The sequence below is a fragment of the Scylla paramamosain genome, chromosome 42 (genome assembly GCF_035594125.1).
Source record: "Scylla paramamosain isolate STU-SP2022 chromosome 42, ASM3559412v1, whole genome shotgun sequence".
Lineage (NCBI taxonomy): Eukaryota > Metazoa > Arthropoda > Malacostraca > Decapoda > Portunidae > Scylla > Scylla paramamosain.
The window spans coordinates 5,455,001-5,478,443 of record NC_087192.1 but is presented as its reverse complement, the minus strand read 5'-3'; the positions used below and the strand labels follow the sequence as shown (position 1 = coordinate 5,478,443).

Below are 23,443 nucleotides of genomic sequence, written 5' to 3'. Positions count from 1 at the left end.
CAGATGGCGGAGGAAAGTAGTGTTGCAGATTGTAGTGGGTGCCCGCTCTCGGTAATACTATACTGGTAATTGTGGTGATTTAACTCGAGCATCTTGGTGGAGGACGAGCCCTTGGGATCATAAAGTAAGACCAGGAGACAGACGGCGGCAATTAAGCAGGAGAAAGACGAGGTGAGTGAGTCCATGGCTGTGTGTGTGTGTGTGTGTGTGTGTGTGTGTGTGTGTTCGCCGGCCGTGTTTACTAATGGTGCTGACATAACCATTCGGCGCGTATTAACATTAATTTTTGCGAGCCACCCGAGCGTAAAAGTGAACAGGAGAATATATGGACAGGTTGAAGGGCGGATGCTGATGTGGCAGACACACACACACCATTGATTTGTCACTGGCCGTCATTGCCCTAATAGGCTGGTGGTGTTAGGTGAGGCGGGACGAGAATTGCTGGGTGTGATGAAACGGTCGTGCAGGGTCGTAACGTGTAATGCAGCTGTGGGTGGAGGTTTTAAATGGTGTTTCATTATCTGCCAGTGTGTGTCTGTGCTGCGGGAGGAGCTGGTGGCTGATGTTCCCTCTTGTTTTAAGGGAGGAGTGGTAAAGTAGGAGGCTGGCTGTGTGCTCGGTTCGTGGCCATAAGGGTTGCATTTCTGCCTCCATAGCTATTATATTCGATTCATTTATTTATTTATTTGTTTATTTATAAATTGAGCTGACCTAGTGCTGCAAAAGGAAGAGAATATCTGAAAAGTTACTAACCTGAGTCAAATATTCTCTCTCTCTCTCTCTCTCTCTCTCTCTCTCTCTCTCTCTCTCTCTCTCTCTCTCTCTCTCTCTCTCTCTCTCTCAAAATCTAAAACCAGTCTTTGCATCCACTTCACATTACATAGTCATAGGTAATTTGAGGTTCATTCATCGGATTCTGCATAGCATTAGGTATACAAAATTTTCCAAGGTAATGCTTGATGTGGCATGTGGCAGTCAGTCAGTCAGTCCAGCAGCTGCTCTGTCCTCAGGTTAGAGCCAATACCAGATGAACCAATGGATGTATACAGAAACTAACGCCCCACTGGATTATTCTGTAGTGTATCCTATAGTTTCGTGGGGAGGTCTGATTTAGGGCCGTGTTCTGAAACGCTTTGCTCTCATCACGATTGTTTTCAAAGGCCACAGAACTGATTAGCCGGGTTCTCAAGACTGTTTTTCCTGTCAGGGATGTAGAAATCTTGTCAGTTTGTCACCAGACCCGTAAGAACATAATTAAAAAACCCGTGTAATTTCAACTAGAGCCTTTTCAAAGTAGTCGATGGGTGTGGTACAAGCGTCTCAGATTATGGTCACGGACACTCACCACACTTACGAAATATAATTACCATTGAAGTATAATATGTGAACTATTAAAAACACGTATAACAATACTAAAGGAGGATAGATATTTGAAGTTAGTGTGCAGTTCAGATTAGTGTGTAGTGTAAGTATTAAAGTGAATTGTGCAACTTCTGTAACGCATTGGTAGGGGAGGAGACGGGAATTTTGATTGATTACCTAGAGAGAGAGAGAGAGAGAGAGAGAGAGAGAGAGAGAGAGAGCAACCCGGAAGCGATATTTAATGAAGGTTGTAAATCTGAAAGAAAAGAAAAAATCAGATATCGCACTTCGTTTAACAGGTAAAGGCGATCAAATACGGAGTTTACTGGCCCTGAGTGAGTAAATATGTTGCGACTTATCTTTCCTTGAACTAAGTAGTCTTGAAAATATAGGTAAGAGCGTAGCCGGAATAGTAGTCAGTAATACTTAACTATAAACCTTTTTTCTAATATGTAGATAATATCTGAAGGCCAACAATTATCTTTAAATAGTCCCGAAAATATTTGCAGGAATGTAGCCAGAAAAGTAAATAGTGGCCAATACTTCAACATAAACTTCAAGATGTGAGGGTAAATTTCATTCACTACGACTCAATTACTAGTCCAACTCGTCTGCTTCATCTCCACCTCGCCTGGCTTCACCAACTTGCTCGAATCGTAGCTTTGAGACGTGGTTCGTGAAGCATGGCGAACCAGTGAAGCAAACGAGGTAAATAAGTAGTCCCTTCTCGTTCACTCAAAGTATATTATGCTTTGGAAGATTATATTTGTGACTGCAATTGAAAAGCTGCATCGTTGTCTTTTGCGTGACCGTTTGCTGGAGACACTAAATGGTACTTTTGTTTAAATGGTACTTTTGTTCTTTTTTTTTTTTTATGGTTTCATTCTCATTTAAATATTTCAATACAGTTAGCATTTATCTTTCAATAGCCGTGAATGTAGCTGGTCCTCACAGGAGTAGTATTTACAGTCATTATCTTGCACATCTTAGTTTAGATTAGTCTGCCTTATCACAAACAGCTTCGCAAGTATCAGTCCATTTGCTGTTCTTCGTTTAGATGTTTCGGTGTTTTTGGCACATCACAGTCAATAGAAGAGGAAGGTATTTTGTCCTTACAGTAGCATTCACCTTTACTATCCTACGCCTCGCTCTTTTGATTAGCTAGTCTTCCTTATCACGGGTAACATCGAAAGTGCCAAGAGGACTGTTTCTATTCAGTTCCCAGTGAATATTCGTGAAGGTAGTTAGCCCTCGCAGAGTATTCACTGTAACTATCCTACTTCTTTTGCTTTACATGAGTCCACCTTATCAAAAACATCACCGCAAATGCCAACTAAGCTGCTGCTCTTCGATCTTCCTTTGCGCTCACAAAAAAGACTAACGTGATTTTCCAGGTGTGATGAACGGATAAGTCGATACACCTAACCTAACCTCCCCCTCACCTGGACACCGTGACATCACCGAGGCGGCTCATAACACTGATGATGTGCCGTCACGGATCTACTTTGTAAATTGATCAGACCCAAATAAGGTGATCGCGTGCTGCGTGGAGTACAGCGGTCAGGTTAGGATCCATCAGTCAGCCGCCACAGGTCTCGCTCATACAGTGTTCAGATGACTTTCTTATCAGTACTTTTCACGGTTTTCGTAACCTATTTTGTCTTTGTCCAAGCCTCAAGTATTCCTGTAATCTGGATATACCTTAACAGTCTTGGTGTCTTGTAATCAAATGGTGGCTTGTAATAGCGTAATAATAGTGGTAATAGTAATAATAATAGTAGTAGTAGTAGTAGTAGTAGTATTAGTAGTAGTGGTGGTAGTAGTAGTAGTAATAGTAGTAGTAGTAGTAGTAGTAGTAGTAATAGTAGTAGTAGTAGTAGTGTGAGGAAAGATAAACTCGTTGATTTAAGTGACAGCAACAATGAGATTATGTGGTGTTTAGGAATTGGTTCTCAAGTGGGGTGGTAGATGCCTGGAATAGACTCGATAATCAGAACGTTAGTGCCGAATCAAAAGGAAGCTTTAAAAGAAGATAGGACTAATTTATGGATGGGCATATGTGGATATACGTAGTGTAGGTTGGCAGGTTGTATTCATGAACTATCACATGTAGGCCTGATGACTTATTGTATCATCCCTTGCTTTCTTATGTTATTTTTAAGCTTGTGCTAAAAAATGTGCAGTCATGGTTACATATCGAGTTATCTTCAGCAATCTCTTCCACCGTGTCCTGCATTTTCTTTCATTCGCAAGTCATAACGATCCCCTGAGAATTTACCCGTTGTCAGGTTTGGTAAGGAGACTTTCAGCAGATTAGAGGACGAGACACAGAAAACGGAAAGCAGTGGAGGTGAGTGCTGAAGATTACCCGACTTCAAAACAGGATTGCACAGTGTGTGTTAGATCAGAGGTGCTAGAAATATGCTTCACCACGTACGGTCTTTGTGTGTGTGTGTGTGCACGCGCCTTTGATTACCGTACTCACCTCCTGTGCTGGGAAGGTAATCATGCACAGAGAGGGTCACCGCGTCCCATGACTCCCTTCTGTTACCGCTCTCTGGTGATGTATATCGTGGCCCTCCTTTGAAGTCTTCACTGGCATTGTAATGGAGTCAAGACCGCATTTTTCTTTCACTAAGTCATGAGGGAGGGAGAAAGTGTTGTGTGGGGGGGAAAGGGAGTGTCTGGTGTGGCAATCCATCATGAAGACTATTTTCTGTCAGGTTAAGAAATGTAATGGTATCGAATTACATTAGGATTACATTAATTCTTACTCTAAAACGTTTCAGCGGCATATGCTATTAGTTTTGATAGGCTGAAGTGGAAGTTATTAGAGTTTTCAAGTGTTTTTATGTTTCAAATAATAGTTTAACAAGAATTCTGGATAATCAGTGTTATCGCAATTACTTCTAACAACTTCAAATGAAAGGTATTAGAGTTTTCAAGGTTTTAATAATAATTCAACAAGAATTCTGGATTAGCAAAGACATATACATACACCTTTGCCGCTGTCACTCTGACATGCTTAAGTGGAAATTTATTGGAGGTTTAAGAAGGACTGTGCATCATCATCTGAAAAAATAAAAAACCCTATCGCTATAACTTCGACCAGGTCCAAGTGGAAGTTACTGGAGTTTTCTAGTGTGTTTTTATGTTTCTAGTAATAATTTAAGAAGAATTCTGGTTTATCAATGGGAGAACACCCTTAGCAAATACTTTTAGCAGGCTTTAGTGGAACTTATTAGAATTTTCAAGAGAGTTTAAGGTTTCTAGCAATATAGTTTAACAAGCAATCTCGATTATCAATGGGAAAACAGTCACTACCAACAGGCTATGGTGGAAGTTATGTGAACTTTCAAGTGTTTCCATGGTTCAAGTAATAGTTTGACAAAGATTCCAGACAATGGGAGAGAAAACTATCCATGAAATTGTGATCAATCTTGTATGGCCCTTTTAAAACCCTATTAATGAAAGCTCTAAACGGTGAAGAGTACGAGACATAGAGGCGAGGCATTACTAGTGAGGTGAGAGAGTTTGCAGCTGTCCGCCCTAATACCATTACCAGCTGGCCGGGTGTTGAGAGGGAGGGAAGCAGGGAAAGGCTACTCAAGTGCTCGTTACCGACAAGAGCGCAGTGAAATCAGCTTGTGAGGATGGCCATCAATATTCTGGCCTTAATATTCACAATGTGGAGAGGTGATAGCGGGTGCTTGGCGGTGTAGCGTTTAGTTTCTCGGTAATGGAGGTAATGGAGAGGTTATTAAGGAAATGTATATTGTGTTATATCAGTAATGGAAGGAATGTAGCTGTTGTGTCCCAGAATCATTTGAAGATCAGTCACTTCACCTTTTTTTTTTTTTTCTTGAGGATAAGGAAGGAGTGGGCGGGTAAGCTGGATTACCTTACATAATTTAAAAGTCACCTATTTTAACTGCTCCTTCGTTATCTCAATTACTTTTAACGCGCTTTAGTGGAAGTTATAGGAGGGTTTCTTGTTTGCTTTCCTCATTCTAGCGATAATTTAACCACTATTCTGCATCACCAATTAAAAAAAAATGAGAACTCGTCTAATCATCTATGTCGTCTTTGTAAATAATCCTCGTGAGAGAAAAAGGCACTTAAGAATCCGAGGCTTAACTTAACTATGGTATTACCCTCCCACAGAAGTATAAAGGGTGAGATTCTCGATTATCAAAAGTTGTTTCATGACTCGCCTGTAGAGAAAATGGAAGGATGGACATTAGAAGGACAGGAACAGGTGGCAGACGGACGACTAGAGTTACCAAGTGCTGTATGAAATATAACAGACAATACTTGAGTGTCCACGTCTCCCTTCAGTTAATGACATGCACAGCTCACACGTGCCAGAGGGGAACAGCGGCCCTCTCATTGCCACCGACCTGATCCAGCGCCCCTTCCTTTACTTCATCAGTGTGCAGGACGATGAATCTTCACGCATTTGATCAGCGGTTGTATCTGATGACACACAAGAGATACTGATTGTTCTGCAGTATTGCCTTTATCCTCACCCCATCTTCACTGTATCAAATAAGGAATGTGTATGTATATGTGGATTTTAACCCTTTAACTTCCATGGCTTCTAGTGCTTGATGAAGATGATTTGCTGCAAGTTGAAAGGATAATGGAAGGAGTAATTGAGAGATTTGAAACTTTTTTTAGGAATGTAGTCTTGTTTTTGTTCAGTTAAGTTGTCTAGGGTCTCTCAAATAAAATAAAAAGTAGCTTCAAAGTATATTCATTCTTGGAACTCTCTACCTATTTCCATTTTTCTTCCTTCCAGCGACTTGAATTGTTTCATAAGAGGAGTATCAAGAAAAAACCCTTGGAATAAAATTGACCAAGTTCTTTTTACTGACTTTTTCGGGGCTTCGAAGTGAGACTGAACACGTTTTTTTTTTCTTTTTTTCTTTCTCTGTTTCCCCTTAGACACTTTAACACAAGGAGTGAGGATGTTACCTAGAAACACGATTATGAACAGACAAAGAAGCAGACCCTTGATGGTGAACACGAAACATCCGCTCCATTAAATGATTCTGACAGCTATTTATTTTTTCATCCACTGTTGTTTTTGTTATATTAAAATGGAAAACGCATCCTTTATTGAGCGCTCATCAGTAAGTACTTAATAACACTCCGAATGCAACGTAATTAATTCACTGATGACCTCAGAGGGGATGGAAGTGTTCATGTTTGCATGGCGATACAAACACACGAACTCTCAGTGGAAAGGTATTAGGAGTAAATGTAATGCGATTTAGATCAGGGAATTTGTCAATGTGTGTATGTAGTTTTCTCTCGTTGGCTTTCATGGTCATCGAAGTTCGTCTGATGGGAAGGAGAACATGGCAGGATATAATATTGAGAGAAAGTTTAATACAATCCAGTTCCAGGAATTTGTTATTGCTTGTAGTTTTTTCTTATTACTCCTTATTAGCACTAAGTTACTCAAAAATGAAGACTTATCTTAACATGTGATAATGCTAAAGAAAGAATATACTTCAGTTCCAGAAATTAGTCAGTGCATATCTTTTTCTTTTAATAGTTCTTATTGGTCCTGAAGTTCCCCAGAAAAGAAAAAAAAAACACTACAATGGAGTTTCAGGAATTAGTCAGTACACTGTTTTCTCATTAGTTCCTATCAATACTGGAGTTAATCAGAAAAGGAGGGACTTAACTCGTGATAATGTACAGAAATATCAATACACTTCATTTTCTGGAATTTGTCAGTAGATGTCATTTTTTTTAGTAATTATTCTTTTAACCTAGTGCTGAAGTTACTCTTTCACTGGTATAGAAAAGAGGACTTAACTAGAGACAATGTTTAGAGAAAGTGCTGTTCCATTTGATATGAGGAATATGTCAGCTCGTGTCGTTTTCCAGTAACTTTAACAGCACTAACTAACAAAGGGAACGTGTCATGATAAGAAAAGTACAAAACAAGGCAGTTAACTTGAGTACTGAAGGTCTGCAGCAATTCACAAATGAACACAAGGAGTGTCCGCTTCCCTCACCAAGATGGCGCCTGAGTGCAGGGGAGCCGCGCCCTCCGCCATTCCATCTGCTATATGGCCACCCGCCCTACACACTTTCATCTCCCTGATTCACGTGCATTGCTTGAAGCGAAGGTACTGCTGCAAAATTAACGCTCTCCTCGTGTTTCATTTTATTCATTTTCATTTTTATTTATTTTCTTTTTTCCGTGTTCGCTCATTCAGTGTTGTTGAATAAAAAAAAATATCACCATCATCGTATTTCATTTCATACATTTTCTCTTCTTTTTCATGTTTGTTTATTGTTTATTGTTGGTTAGAAATTAGCATACTCCTGGTATTTCATGTTATTTATTTTAATTTTTCTTTCTATATTCGTTTATCCATTATTGTTAATTGAATTCACCAAACTACTCGTATTTAATTATATTTTTCCCTATTTTTTTAGTATGTGTTCATTCAGTGTTCTTTATTTAAAAATTACCTGTATCTTTTTATTCAATTTCATTCATTTTCACTTTTTTTTTTATGCACGTTTATTTAGTGTTGTTCACTGAAATTTGTCACCATCATTGTATATTTTGTGATTTGATATATTTACTCTCATGTTCGTTAGCTGAATTTCTCTCTCTCTCTCTCTCTCTCTCTCTCTCTCTCTCTCTCTCTCTCTCTCTCTCTCTCTCTCTCTCGCAGTAAAAATCATCATCACATCAAACTTTCCCTCAATCATCTTCACTCCTTTACTCACGTCCACCCACTCAACATTCATCACCATCCTTACATCTTTGACTCTTGTTTCATTCCTACTTGCATTTTCTAATTTACGTCTCTACCGTTGCGGCATCCAGACGTGAAAACATTGCCGGTGCGCAAGCCGAGGACATGAACCAGTGTTGTATTGTAGTATTCTGCAAGCTTAAACTCGAGTGATTATGAGAGACGCACTGGGAAAAAAAAATGTGATTGTTTGTGGGTTTTTGTTAGAGATGTTGTTGGTATTAGTAGGGCTTTCCTGCCTGTCGTTTGTCTGCCTGTGTGTGTGTGTGTGTGTGTGTGTGTGTGTGTGTGTGTGTGTGTGTGCAAGCAGTGACCATGACTTAGGAGTATTTTATTGTCTTTGTAATGGCGTGCGTCTTTTCTTTTTGTGTTTCTCCCTCTCCTCTCTCTTTCCTCCTCCATTTACTTTCTTCCCCTTGAAATGGCTCCGTGTGACCCTGAAAGGAAGGAAGAGAGGAAGAAAGGAAAGGAAGAATGCAAGGAAGAAGTTAGCATGCAGGGAAACTCTCTCTCTCTCTCTCTCTCTCTCTCTCTCTCTCTCTCTCTCTCTCTCTCTCTCTCTCTCTCTCTCTCTCTCTCTCTCTCTCTCTCTCTCTCTCTCTCTCTCTCTCTCTCTCTCATGCAGCATTATCATTCTGTTCCTCGCCTCGTAAAGTCTTGGAGGAAGCGAGCTGTATATGAGGTTAAGATTCGCAGCAGGTTTTCCTGGGGAAGACAGAGGTCGAGGTAAGAAGGCAAGGTTAAGTAGGGAGCGTCAGGGTTAGTCCTGGGACCATGTTCTGAAGCACTTCTGCTCTCACCTCGACTACTTTCAATAGACTCTAGGTTAAGTGATACAGGTTTTGAAGGATGTTTTTTACGGTTCGAGTGACAGATTAACAAGATTTCTACTAGACATTAATAACAGGAAAAACAGTCTTGAGAACCAGGCTAATCATCTCTGTGGCCTTGGAAAATAGTCGTGGTGTGTGTGTGTGTGTGTGTGTGAGAGAGAGAGAGAGAGAGAGAGAGAGAGAGAGAGAGGTTCGCACGCACATAATTTCCCATCTCCTGCAGCGACTAAATTTGTGCAAATATTTACCTGATCAAATTGAAGTGTTGAGTCTGTGGCGACGCGACGCAGCCAGGGTTTGAAGTGGTGGGTATTGTGTGTGTGTGTGTGTGTGTGTGTGTGTGTGTGTGTGTGTGTGTGTGTGTGTGTGTGTGTGTGACGTCATCCGCCTTTCATCAGACAATTTACATATATCAGCTGAGCTTGATTATTTGTTTGCTTGTCTATTTTTAGTTTATCTTACGATTATGCTAATATTAATGTCTTTGTGTGTCTTTATATCTGTATTTATCTCCCTATTTGTCTTTGTGTCTGACTGTCTGTCTATCTATCTGTCAATATATCTATCTATATATCTGTCTATGTACTTATATATTTACATACGCAGTTATTTATCCGCATACCTATCTACCTAAAAACACACACAGAACAACACACACTGGCACGAGGGGGAGACCACTTTAAGGAGCATTGTTCACCCTTGCCACGCTCCGTCTCCCTGACCGCTGCTCCTCGTGCCCTCAGTTCCGCAGAGAGGAGTTCAGTTTGTTCACTGAGTGTAAGATCTCTTTCTGGTCACGCGGCGCCACAAACACAGCATACAAATGTACGCCATCTAGATGTCACAACTGCACACAACACTATGAATATGAATCGCTCTTGTGGTTTAGTGTTTAAATGGTGTGGGAAGCGGTGTAAAGTTTTGAGGCTTTGTATTCTTAAACGCTTTCTTCTCTCCTAAGGGTTATTTTCAGGGGCCACAGAGATGTTTAGTCAGGTTCTGCCGCAATGTTATTTTATTTATCTCTGTAAGTTATTCATTTATTTGTTTTGGTTCGTCGATGAAGTAGAATTCTTGTTAAACTGTCACTAAAAATCTGAAAACTTGTTGAAATATTGCTATGAAAATGTCTTGAAATGGAAGACATAAAGATGTGTTGTGATTACTCCTGTCTTTCTATGCAGGACTTTTGCGAATATCTCCCAGTCTTTTCTTATTTCTTATTTATTTCTTATTCACCATTCCGCTAAGCATAACTTCTACTGCCTTTTTATTTTGTTAATTAGCGCCGGCCCTCTACGTCTAATATTGTGATTATCCCTCGAAGTTTCTTTGCAGGAATTTTTTGCTAATAATCTGGTCTTATTTACGAAGCGCTATCACTCCTCTAAACATAACCTCCACGCTTACTTTTAGTTGCCTCTTACCTTGTTAAATACCGCTCGTCCATTGCGTCTAGTATTCTGGATTTAAGGGAAGTCTTCGCTAATAATTTAATTCCAGATCACACCTTTGCTAAAACCTACCACGGGAGAGTTTAGTTTTATGCATTGTGCAGGAGAGACTGATTTTATGTTCCGTGCCCATTAGTTCTTGTCACCATGTTGACTACGTACGTGGAACTTTTTTTCCCTTATGGTCTTCGTGTGTGTGGGCCTTCATCACGCGTCACTGTAAGGTAGACTTGATGGGTATTCCTCTCCTTAATCCACTTCCATTATGGGTCTTCAGACTTTTCACAGACAGCCGTAGTGTTTCTTCTCTCGTTTCTTTGTTGCCCCGCTTCTTTTATGGCTGCTGCGTGATCCATGAACGCGTTACCTGTAATCTGTTCATGAAAACGTAAACTGAACAAGCGGATGAATTTAGGCCAGTCTGCAAAACGAGAGCTGATTGGCCTCTATTGTTTGTTGAGGATTCTGTTATTTTCTTTTATTTACTTATTTATTTATCAGTGTAATTACTAAGGCTTTTACTTTTTGCAGTTTCAGGATTTTATTATATTCCATAAATACTTAAAGGCAGTCACAATAATAACAAAGTTCATGGACATCATAAGAAATAAAACATTCTAATGAATAAATAAGTAGAGGAATACAACGCCAATGTATATTTTTATATTAAACTTCAGTGTTATATGAAATACACTAATGGATTAGTTTTGCATAGCCAATAACGTCACAAATATTGTTAAGGTTGTGCACAAATATAAATAAAAATATCGTACACTCATAAACGAAATAATAAACGTTGGTGGTGCATTCATTGACCTACATGTGGTCTGGCAGATTTGATTTCTTCCTACAGGATTGCACTTTTTCCGCGTTGCTTTTTGGCATTTTTGCAATATGAAAGCAAAATACGAAAGACAGTAATGACAATAGAAAATCAAGCAATTGTGGAAATGCGACAATGCTTGTGAAAAAAATATGACAGCAATGCTAAAAATATGAATGACAGCAGTTGTGAAAAAAAGAAAGATATAACAGCGGCCAAAGCTCTGAAAAATATTATACCAACTGTGAAAAATTATATATATGACAGAAGCCAAAGTTGTGAAAAATATGACAGCACTTGTGAAAAACTATGACAGTAGCAACATATTCTGTATAGACTCGCCTGGACTCGTGCGGATCACTCATTTCGAACCTACATGAAGACATTTTCCAACACCTCCATCAGTCTTGCATCACTTCGCTTCATGCAGTTGTCTAGTCAGTTCCATGCTCTCTCCATTATAGGAACTGGAGAATTAATCAGTATATTCTTTACACTTTTGTCTTTCTCTGGTAAATCAAAAAGGTTGTTCAGTTGTTCTCACTCCTACAGCTTCCTGACCCTCAAACCACAAGTGTTAATCAAAGCACCGTGAAGGAAAACCTATCCACATCTTAGTTTTTCACTTTCCCTCTAAACTCCTATTTTATTTATTTATTTACTTGTGTATTTTATTTTATTGTATTTATTTATTTATGTGTGTGTGTGCGTGTCTGTGTGTGAGTGTGTGTGTGTGTGTGTGTGTGTGTGTGTTTGTGTGTGTGTGTGTGTGTGTGTGTGTGTGTGTGTGTGTGTGTGTGTGTGTGTGTGTGTGTATGTACTTAGCTTCGTTCTTCCTGGATGTTACTTAACTCAGTCAGTCTCCTTTTCTTGTTGAGGAAAAAATAGTATCGTCTGTTGTTTGCACACACACACACACACACACACACACACTGGATGAGAAAGGGCGTTTGGTCGGATATTTCGTTGTTTGTCTGCTCGGTAGTGATACATTCTCTCTCTCTCTCTCTCTCTCTCTCTCTCTCTCTCTCTCTCTCTCTCTCTCTCTCTCTCTCTCTCTCTCTCTCTCTCTCTCTGGGCCCCGCGGTGGATGCGAGGCACGCACAAAATGGGACAGCCGCCCTGCACATGTATACTTTGAGGTCCTTTGATAGCAACCTTTTGTGCGCGACGAGACCATATTGTTCCTCTATTTCCTTTAACCCTTTGTCTCCCTACACGGCGGCGGCGGGGGGGATGTGGGAAACGGACAGAGAATCGCGGCTATCTTCTCTCTCTCTCTCCTAGCTAGTTATTTGCTGTTTATTACAGTGTTCCCTTCATTTGATTTAAGTTTTCCTTTCTTTTCTGGCACGTTATAATATCTGGCTTCCTTCCGTGCATAGAGTCTGTGATGATTCAGAGCTGCCGTCACCTTTCTTCCCCCTGTGGTATTAAAGGCACGTGCTGCGGCAGTCGTGGTGCTCTGCTGCCACCCTTGGGCCTCCCCTCCGGCCAATTTGAGTGCTCCACTGCCGCTATTGATTGAGTTCAAATTGGCAAGTACGATTGTCTCACCCTGGCTGACAACGCCACCAAATATATGTGTGTGTGTGTGTGTGTGTGTGTGTGTGTGTGTAAAGATGAATTTGTTTATTGCTTTAAATATAGTCATGTACATAATTGCCCATCTCTTTATATAATGTGCATGGCCGTGGTGGAGCTTAATATTAATTCTGAAGGTTCCTGTCGGTCGGAATTCAGTAGCAGAGCACTTGACGAGCAGCGCTGAAGATTAAATCTCTTTTGCATATTGGCAGACCAGAGCACGCGAGAGACAAATGTGGAGTGTGGGAATGGAAATGTATTTTTTGGTGAATGACTTGATGGTGGTGGCATTATTCACCGTCACAGTAATGGTATAACAATAGTAATAATAAAAGATGGCCACTGATTTTCCATTAACCTCTTATATCTTAACATTGGCTTAAAGTAATACTCCCACCCTGCCACCCTCACTCACTCCCTCACTCATGGCATTGTTCGTTGCCACAGTAATACCATAACAATAATGATAATAATAATGATGATAACAAGAAGTAAACGCCACTGATTTTCCTTTCCTTATATCGTAACATTGGGTTAAGCTAATGCTCCCTCCATGCCTCCCTCCCTCACTCATTCACAGGGCCGTAAGTCTGGCGAGTTAAGGAAGTATAAAACACACCAATTAACCGGAAATCGCGAGTGTTTTCAGTGCAGGGAACGCTTTGATTTGCCTTTTTGACGGCAGGAATGAACGGCCGGGTTTTTATCAGTAATTGGCTGCGCCTTTCCAACGGGACGCTTTGAACCATTAAAACCATATTACTCAGGCACCAGCTGACGCCGCGCCGCTCCGGGGTGACTGACTGACTGACTGACTGACTGACGACCTGAGTGTTAACTGGGACTGACTAGGTGAGATTAACTGAGTGGATGAGATTAATTGGGTGACTGGTTACTAGGACTGATCAGGTAAAAATTAACCAGATGAGAGTCTATTGGGACTGTTTGAATGGTGAGAATTAATTGGATAATGATTACTGGGACTCAGTGGATAAGATTTACTTGTTGAGTGCTTACTTTGATTGACTGAATGGGATTAATTGCATAAATGGGATTGGACTGTATGACTGTTAACTGTTTACTGTGACTAGTTGACTGATTACTTACTCACTTACTGCAACTGGCTGACTTGATTTGTTGACTTGATCAGACCGGATGACTGTGTACCGGGATTTGGTGACTATTTTGTTGGAATGATTAAGTTCTACTGGGACTCACTGACTGTTCTCCAGGGATGGTAACTGTTTGGTAGGATTGGAATGAATAGTCAATGGGACTAATTATTATTGTTATTATTTTAGGTAGGACCTGTGATTATTTACAAGGGTGGACTTAATTTTTACTGTTTAATGAGGCTGGGTGACTGTTTCCTGGCACTAGATTGACTGGTTAATAGGACAGACCATTACTGAGCTATCCTTCACTACCTTCTAACAACAAATTAACTCTTGAGCAAAAACAAATCAAAGATAAGGACAAATTTAACTTGATAATAGTACAATGATATAAGTAATGTGCCCCCACAAGTACTGTACCCCACCAGCACCGAATTCCCGCAGTAGCATCCCATCAGGTGTTGCTCCAGGTAGGCAACAGGTGGCGCTGGGAGAGCATCACCTGGATAACGTGAACCGGTAAAAAAGCGACGATTTATCTGTGCAGTGTAACACGATTATAAGAATTGTAGGGAAAAGGGGATATGAATGCGTGTGTGTCGTGTGTGTGTGTGTGTGGTGTGTGTGTGTACAGGCGGAACACATCCACGCTCTAAATGGCACCTAGTCTTTTTTGGGCGGAAGGGGAAACTCTTAAATTTCAATATTTCGGATTCTGTTCCCATCAGCTGGTTAATGTGTGTGCGCGCGCGCGCGCGCGCGTGTGTGTGTGTGTGTGTGTGTGTGTGTGTGTGTGTGTGTGTGTGTGTGTGCTCCCTCGTGCATTCAAGGTCACAACAATTTTCAAAGGCCCCGGAATGCATATTGAAAAGACTTTATTCTCGTTACCTAAATGTGATATCGACAACTGACTTTATTTTCTAAGCAGGCTTCCTTTTTTATTTATTTATTCATTCATTTATTATTTATGCTCGTGGCCAGACTCACTTCAGACAAGGGCGACGTAAACATGTAATCATTTCGATATCACTGTTTGTGAAATGAACACGTGAACCTTTCTCGCTTTCCACTGGTGTTCCTCCTTCCTTGACACTGCTGGGTAGAAGATTAAGCAAGTACAACAGCCAGCACTTGAAAAGAAAGGAAAAAAAAAACAGGTTCTGTAAACTCACCAGTAAATTCCCCGAAAACAAGAAAAAAATGGAAGTAAATAGACAGAAATGAGGTAAAGTTCAGTAGTTAATTAATTGCCAAGCAAGATCAATAAACCTTGATGAAAAAAATTAATAAAACTCTATTAACATCTCGAATATTTCAAACATGTAAAGCATTCAAACACTAACGCACTATAGCACCGTGGCATTTAACTAGTAACGTTACGGTCGTCCAGAGCATTAAAAAATGTATGTTTGCTTAACACAGGCTCGGACCTGTACTAAAAAATTGGGAAAATTTTCCTTTAGAATTTTTCATCTAAAGTTACACATGATCAAATCATGAAAAATAGAAGAATATTGATAAGAAAAGAAAAAAACTATATATCAATCAAAAAAGTGTGTATTTTATACGTGTCTCCATTTTTTTTAAGTCAAATATGATTATTATCTGTATCGTGCTCCTAAGACCTCAAAAGACTATTTTACATGTGTATAATGTTTTTTTTTCTTTGTGTGTAAAAAAACATATCCCATTTATTAGATAATTTTTTTATTCAAAATTTTTTCAAGATTTTTAATCACATTAGAGAATAGGGAATAGAAGGTTAACTTTGCCCATTGTAAACTATATAATCATTTAAGAGTAGTACATTATTTAGAGCATTAGTAATCATTTGAGACTAGTAGTGAAAATAGTAATGTAGTACAAAGCCAAGTGTCTAAAACTGTCAGCAAGATAATGATTATAATTACTGGTATTTGCACACACACACACACACACACACACACACACACACACACACACAACAACAACAATAACCACTACTACTACTATTACTGCTACTGCTACTACTACTACTACTACTACTACTACTACTTTTATTATATAGTAAAAGGAGCTCTGGGCAAGTACTAAGGAAAAAAAGGATAGAAAAAAGCCCACTGAAAATACCAGTCTACTACTGCTATTACTACTACTACTACTACTACTACTACTACTACTACTATTACTCACAGACACACACACACGTCTAGAATGTCTCAGGACCCTGCACTGGCGCACCTCCCACGGGTCTTGCAGGTGCTTTATTATCCTTAAACAGGCTCCAGATTGACTACTCAGGCGCCTAATTGCATTTCTCTCAGCATAAGGAGCACAATCGCCCCTTAATTAACTCTACAGGGAAGAGCGATATTTTTTTCTCTCCCAACATCGTCGTAAATTAGGATGCTTTCATAACAGCTAGTATGTGATGATTTTTGCCTGTTGTGTTGCTGTTGTTGCTATGTGTATGAAGGAGAATATAGTAATAGTAGTAGTAATAGTAGTAGCAGTAATAATAACAGTAGCAACAACAGCAACAGCAACAATAACAGCACCAGTAGCAGGGGCCAGCAATAATTTTCACGGTGAGCTTTTAAATTACTGCTTGGTGAGGTTGAGTTGAGATAATCATAATATACTTGATGTTTGCTCTTGCTGTGTATGCATGTACTGGTGGTGGTGGTGGTGGTGGTGGTGATTAATTTCAGAGGCAGACAGCGGTGGTGGCGGGCAGGAATGGTGGTGGTGGTGATATACTGAATTACTGCGGCCTATTATAGTGGCGCTGTGGAGACTGTGGTTGCGATGGTGATGGTGATGGCGGTGGTGGTGGTGTTTGTGGTGGTGGTGAAGTGGTTTTATACGTGGTGTTGTGTGGTAAATCTAGTTTGTGTAGTATAATTTTACATATCTCTCTCTCTCTCTCTCTCTCTCTCTCTCTCTCTCTCTCTCTCTCTCTCTCTCTCTCTCTCTCTCTCTCTCTCTCTCTCTCTCTCTCTCAGCTAAAGGAACCGATAGATAAAAGAATTAATCCTCCAATCTTAATGTCAGTAAGAGATTAATGGAGCGAGACGAAGGAAAAATATATACTAGCGAGGGTCTCTTTGTGATATATACCTCGGGACGCGTAAAAGTAACTCTCAAATGGAGGTGAAATATAACCACAAACAGATAACAATGGGAGGCGAGGGTATTGCTTCTATGCTTTTCCCAATAACTTGTGTGTATTTGTGTGTGTGAGTGTGTGTGTGTGTGTGTGTGTGTGGGTAGGTATGTGTGCTTCATGGATTGTCAGTAATGTGGTGCACTACCTATGATAAATCCCCACTTTATTTTTGACTGTAAGACGCAGGTAAAGGAAGGTTACTACAGGAGAGGCACTTAACTTGATGCAAAGTATTGAATATCTAATTGTTAAAATCACACCGACATTCAGAGCAGCATTTTTTTTTCTAATTTCTTCCTTTTTTTATTTTCTTTTTCGCTCATATAATTACCTTATCAATTATCCCTCTCTTAACATTTTTTTTTCTTCCTTTCTTTCTTTTTAGTGATGTTTCTGTCTTTCCTTTTAGTTATGTATACAATTAGTTAGTAGCTTTGTTTGTTTACTCTTTATTTTTACAAGACGTCAGAATTAGGCACTGTCTTCGTACTGGGAGTTTGAGAATGTCACAGTATCACTCGAGTGTCAATGAATAGTTGAGACCGCTAAACCTTCGTAGTCTTTAAGTCGCACTGTATCACACTGAAGCAAGACAGTGGCTTAGTATCTCAAAAAAAAATAACATGGACCAAGGAAAATATTAGGCTTTGTAAGGAAGTTGTGAGTAAATCAGAGGCTTTAGAGTGAGAGAAAGTACAATGACGAGAATCCACAAGTTTACTCAATTTATTACCACGATTGTACGGACCACGCCATAAAAAATAAATAAATAAATAAATAAAATAAATAGATGAATAAATAAATGAAAAAAAAAGCTACTGAATTCCTTGTTGGTACTAAAATTGAGGCTGTATGATTACCGGAATACCCTTTGTGATATTGCCAACAAGTGCTGCTGAAACATAAATTATTCGTAAATACTTCAAACGCTACAAAAAAAAAAAAAAAAACATGAGTAATGGCGGAAGGCAGCAGTATGTCACGGGTGGGGGATTTATGGGCCATAATTACCCACAGCCTTACATTTTCCAGCCAACGTGCAGAGAGCAAGAAAATCCTGCATGTTGTATATTGGCTTTCATCCTAACTTTTATTTCCAAGCACATAAACGTGAGTAACAAGTGGTTGGCGCCACGCTACGGACCTGCCAGCACCGTTTTCATACAGTCTGACAGTCTAGCATTGCTCTCCCTTACCAGCTGTCCATCCTTCCTGCCAGGCTGTTTGATAGACGTCTTCCATTCAAAGGAAACTATGACAGATAAACTAAACAAACTGAAATAGAAAGTAACAGAAGTAAGACGAAGAAAAAATAGATAAGAACATTAGAATATAAGAAAAGCTGCAAGAAATCTACACGTGGCTACGCAAGGACTATACGTGGCAGTCCCTGTATGAAACATATATACTTATTTCCATTTATCACCTACATCCATAAATTTGTCTCATCTTTTAAAGCTCCCTATTGACGCAGCATTAAAAACCTATTTACTGAGTTCATTCCATTCATCTTCCACTCTTTGAGAACCAATTCCCTCCTATCTGACTTTATGAAGCTTGAAGACATTATTTCGTGTCCTTATTGGCTGACTGATTACGTCCCCTATATCACTTAAAGACCTCTATTATATGTTCTTTCAACCTGCGTGTCTCTGATGAATATAAATTTGAAACTACGACAGGATAATTACACAAACTGAATTAGAAGTTAGTAAGAGTGGCGAGACTAGACAATAAGATCAAAATAGGTATGTCAGTTTGGCAGCAAAGGAAAGAAAGACCAAAGATTATTACTTTTTAAAAAATCATAATTCTCTCTCTCTCTCTCTCTCTCTCTCTCTCTCTCTCTCTCTCTCTCTCTCTCTCTCTCTCTCTCTCTCTCTCGCTCTCGCTCTGGCATAAAAAATACAAAAGTGCAGCGTTGGTAAGTTGAGCGGGAAGCAGTTTAGCCAAGCTTGGGAGGAAGCGGCTTTAAAATAGATGGATTTTGTGAGGATGGAGAGCAAGGAGCGAGAGAAGTGAGAGGCTGAGGCGGTGGCAAAGTGAGAAAAGAAGGGAGGAGTGAGGGAGTGACGGGAGGCAGAGCTGATATGAGGGAAGGAAAAAGGAAATAAGGGGAGTAAGTAGAGGATGAAGTAATAATTATAAAAAAAAACGGAGGAAATTAGAATGAGCAAAGAAGAGTTAAATTACATAAGGAAGATGAAGACTCGGGATGGGAGGGAATAAATGAAGGAAGAGGAATGAGATAAGAAGAGAAGACTGAGGAGAATAAGTGAAGAACTAAGATAAGGTGATAAAGGAGATGAGGAAGAGAGGGAAGGAATAAAGGAGGAGTGGTGACGTGATGTAAGGGACGGAGGAAAAGGAGGATTAGAAATGAAGGAAGGAAGAAAGGAAGACAGCAACTAAGGCATATGTAAAAAAGGAAGAGAATAGGAAGAGGGGGAGGAAGGAAGGTAAGAAGTAAAGGAGAATGTAAAAGAGGAAGAAGAGGAGGAGGAAAGGAAGATGGGGATAAAGAGTGTGTGTGTGTGTGTGTGTGTGTGTGTGTGTGTGTGTGTGTGTGTGTGTGTGTGTGTGTGTGTGTGTGTGTGTGTGTGTGTGTGTGTGTGTGTGTGCGTGCGTAAGAAGTACAGAACTTGGGATTTGAGAGGAAAGGAAGTGGGTTTGAAGTGGAAAATTGTCTTCGTAGTGGTACGTTCTCTCTCTCTCTCTCTCTCTCTCTCTCTCTCTCTCTCTCTCTCTCTCTCTCTCTCTCTCTCTCTCTCTCTCTCTCTCTCTCTCTCTCTCTCTCTCTATTGTCTACTCCACGAAAGAAATAGTTTCGTCAGTCTTTAAGGATCGTAAAAGATTTTTGTTGACAAAGTACTTTTTTCTTTATCTTTATCTTCTTTTACTCCTTTGTTCTTTCTGTGCGTTTATTTCTGTCATACTCTCTCTCTCTCTCTCTCTCTCTCTCTCTCTCTCTCTCTCTCTCTCTCTCTCTCTCTCTCTCTCTCTCTCTCTCTCTCTCATTCCATTATCTTACTATCTTCAACGCCTCCCTCCTATCCCCTTTACTCTCCTTTTCATTCCATTTTCTTCCTTCCTTCCTTCCTTGCCTTCTCTTTCCTCCCTCCCTTCTTCCCTCCTTCCCATTATCGGCAGCATTGTCAGCCATTTACTATTAATATGGGAACGGAACTCAGCCATTATCGCTCCTTCTTCCATCTCCCTCCTTTATCATGTTCTTCCTTACACCTCTTTATCATTGAAGCTTGGTACCTTATTTTTTTCTTTTTTTTCAGTTGTGGTTTTCTTCTGTCTTTTTGTCATTCTCTCTCTCTCTCTCTCTCTCTCTCTCTCTCTCTCTCTCTCTCTCTCTCTCTCTCTCTCTCTCTCATCGTCTTCACAGTCGCCTTCGTCATCTTGGGTGTCGTCGTCGTCGTGGTCGCCATCACCATTCACAATAGGACAATGGTGTCTCTCTCTCCCCCCGTCCCCCCCAACAGATCAGTATTTTGTTCATCTATACCAAGCCTCCAACTCTCCTTTTTATGTTGTCATCTCGCCCGATCTTTCTTTGTCTAGCGTGTGTCTATTCTCTGTATTGTCTCCGGGAGGCGGCGTGGTTGTGTGGTCAGCTCACGGAAATAGAGTATGTTGGCTGGCGTTCAATTCCCGCGGCCTAAGATCAACAGCGTGGAACTACAATACCATCCAGTCCCGTCTTTTGGATCTTATTCTGAAGCTCTTCCTTGTTGCATCAATCTACGACATTCAAGAGGCCCTAGTTAAAGTTACACGGATTTTTAAGTGTGTTTCTACGGTTCTAGTGACAGATTAACAAGATTTTCACATTACTGACAGGAGAAACACCCTTGTGAACTCATCTAATCATCGCTGTGATCTCTGAAAATAGTATTAGTGAGAAAGTAAAGTGTTTGAGAGTACGTATTTTGTGGCCTCAGACATGTTTTAAAATATTTGGTTCTTGTGAAGGGAGGTTGACTAAGGACTGTAGATGAAAAGATAAATAAACAGGTTGTAATGCTTCCCAGCAAATATTTGAGTAGAATAGTTAAAATAATACATACTTGCGAAGAAGGTACACTAAGAAGCCGAGAAAATTAATAGATAAAAACGCTATCAAAATTGAGTGGATCAGATTGGTTACGGTGTCTTGATATTTCTCCTCAGTGTAGTTCAAGTCTTAGGAAGGTTGCCAAGGAGCTCCGTGGTGAAGCGCTTGGTTTGCAATGAAAGGTTGAATATGATCCCGACTCACGAATGTGGCAACTGTTTATCAAGCAAAAAGTCACAGGAACAAGAGGACACTGCAAGACGCTTCACAAGAGAAGAACAAGGTTAGATAAGAGGAAATATGTTTATAGCAACACGGTGGCTAACATCTGGAAAAGTCTCCTTAAAGTGGGGAGTTCAAAGTCAGTAATAAGTTCTGAGAATAAACTGGAAAAAATATGTAAAGATCAAAAAATTATATATGACTATAAAGCCCAAACTGAAACGAGCCACACTGATCAGGACAGAGCAAGATCAGAATTGGAGTCACAAGCCTGAAGAAAGTCTCTCCCGGAAGTCTAATGTATGTAGGTATCTGCAAGTTTCTTAGTGAAAGGCGAAGGTCTCTCGAGCAAACCTCCCCGAGCTACTGAGCTGGGGAGTATCTTTTGAAAATCATACGAAGGTAGAAAAACTGGATCAATGCTTTGCTCGCACAGGGTATAAACAGTGTTAATAAGCTTGATAACGTCACTCTCTCTCCTGCACGAATCACAAGTACCGCTACCCTTGCCCCATAAACCGTTACACCTGTGGACCTCGTAACTATTAAGTGTTAAATCAGGACACCTGCGAGTCTTCCCACAGTTCACGGTCCGGGTGTGTGCGGGACGCTGTGTCCGGGCTGGCTGGCTGGCTGGCTGGCTGAGGGCTCGGTAGGGGAGGACGTGCTCCGTGTGTCACGCCGCTGAAACTCGAGCTCGCCATGCATATATGTATGAGAAACAACACGCTGAAAAAAATATACACCGGGAAAAAAAAAATTGAACCGAAAAATATACCACCATTTGAAGTCGAAAAGTTTGGGGGGAAAAAAAATTATCCAGCTCGAAAATATGTGGAAACTTACGTTGAAAAAGGTTGTAGAGAAAATTTAGAAGGCAAAAAACACGTGAAAACATGACTCATAAAATATACTCTAAAAGATTCCATCGAAAAAAATATAAGTAAAGCACGAATCGAAAAGAGTCTTTGTTTCTTATAATAACCTGGACTTTGACGGCAAAAGTAGAGGAAAAGACATCAGCGAAAAGGCCTCTAAGCGTGGCCATCATCACCAGACTTTCCCTTGTGGCTGAGGTATGTCCTAAGCTCCTCCCTCAGCCTCACCTACAGAAGAAGAGAGAACAAAAGCTCTACCCATCTTACAAACCCTCCAAAATCGGTGTTATATATTTTTTCTATATAGTGTCGTGTTCTCCATTTGAAATGGCTTTGTATTTATGTGTGTGTGTGTGTGTGTGTGTGTGTGTGTGTGTGTGTGTGTGTGTCCAGCCTCTACCCGCTATCTATCAAAGTCTTTCTTATATACTGCAAACCTAACCACCTCTTCTTCCCTTTCAGCCTATCTTGACTATCTTACCTATAACACTCCTCCTACCTATCCCACCATCACCTATCGAGCCCAAGAAGCTTCATGGAGCAGCTGCCGGAGGAGCGGAGACACGGAAGGGCGCGTTGATAAACATGAACTTTCTGCCTGATCTTGTTTTTCTGTCCTCACATGACGAACTGTTTTTTGGGAAGGTGCATCAGATTAGCAAGCTGACTGGATCCCATTTTCTGCTCGCTTCTTACGGAATGCGAGGGATAAAAGGAGAGGTGTATGTTGAGTGTTGTGCGTCTGGCAGCGGAACCAATACTCAGGGGGATGTTGTCGTGTCGCTGAGAGAGAGAGAGAGAGAGAGAGAGAGAGAGAGAGAGAGAGAGAGAGAGAGATTTACCACAATGATATAATGATTGACTGATCAGGAAAACAAAAATCAAAAGTAACAAGATTTATCATTAGACAAAATTGAAGGGACTTGTTAAAAAAAAAAAAAAAAAAAAATGAGGCCATAATAAAAAGCAGTTTAGCCAAGAATTAGATAAGAACCAGTGAAGGAACATAAAATAAGCTCTCTTTATAGATTAGACAGTTTAGTTTTTTACAGAAAGATCAGACAAAAAGAAGACGACGAAAAAGAAGAAAGGAAGAAGAAGGAGGATGTGAAAGAGGAGGAGCATGAAGAGGGAGAGGAGGAAGGAATGGCTAAACATATCATAGTA

General features: G+C 40.2%; 1 protein-coding gene across 1 annotated transcript in view; it reads left to right on the top strand.

Moving 5' to 3' along the window:
- The window catches only part of LOC135093329 (mitochondrial nicotinamide adenine dinucleotide transporter SLC25A51-like), a 91,151-nt gene continuing 67,708 nt past the window's right edge, over positions 1-23,443 (top strand). Inside the window, exon 1 of the mRNA XM_063992507.1 lies at positions 1-171. The gene's annotated coding sequence lies outside the window, so the exon portion shown is untranslated. The remainder of the gene's footprint in view (positions 172-23,443) is intronic.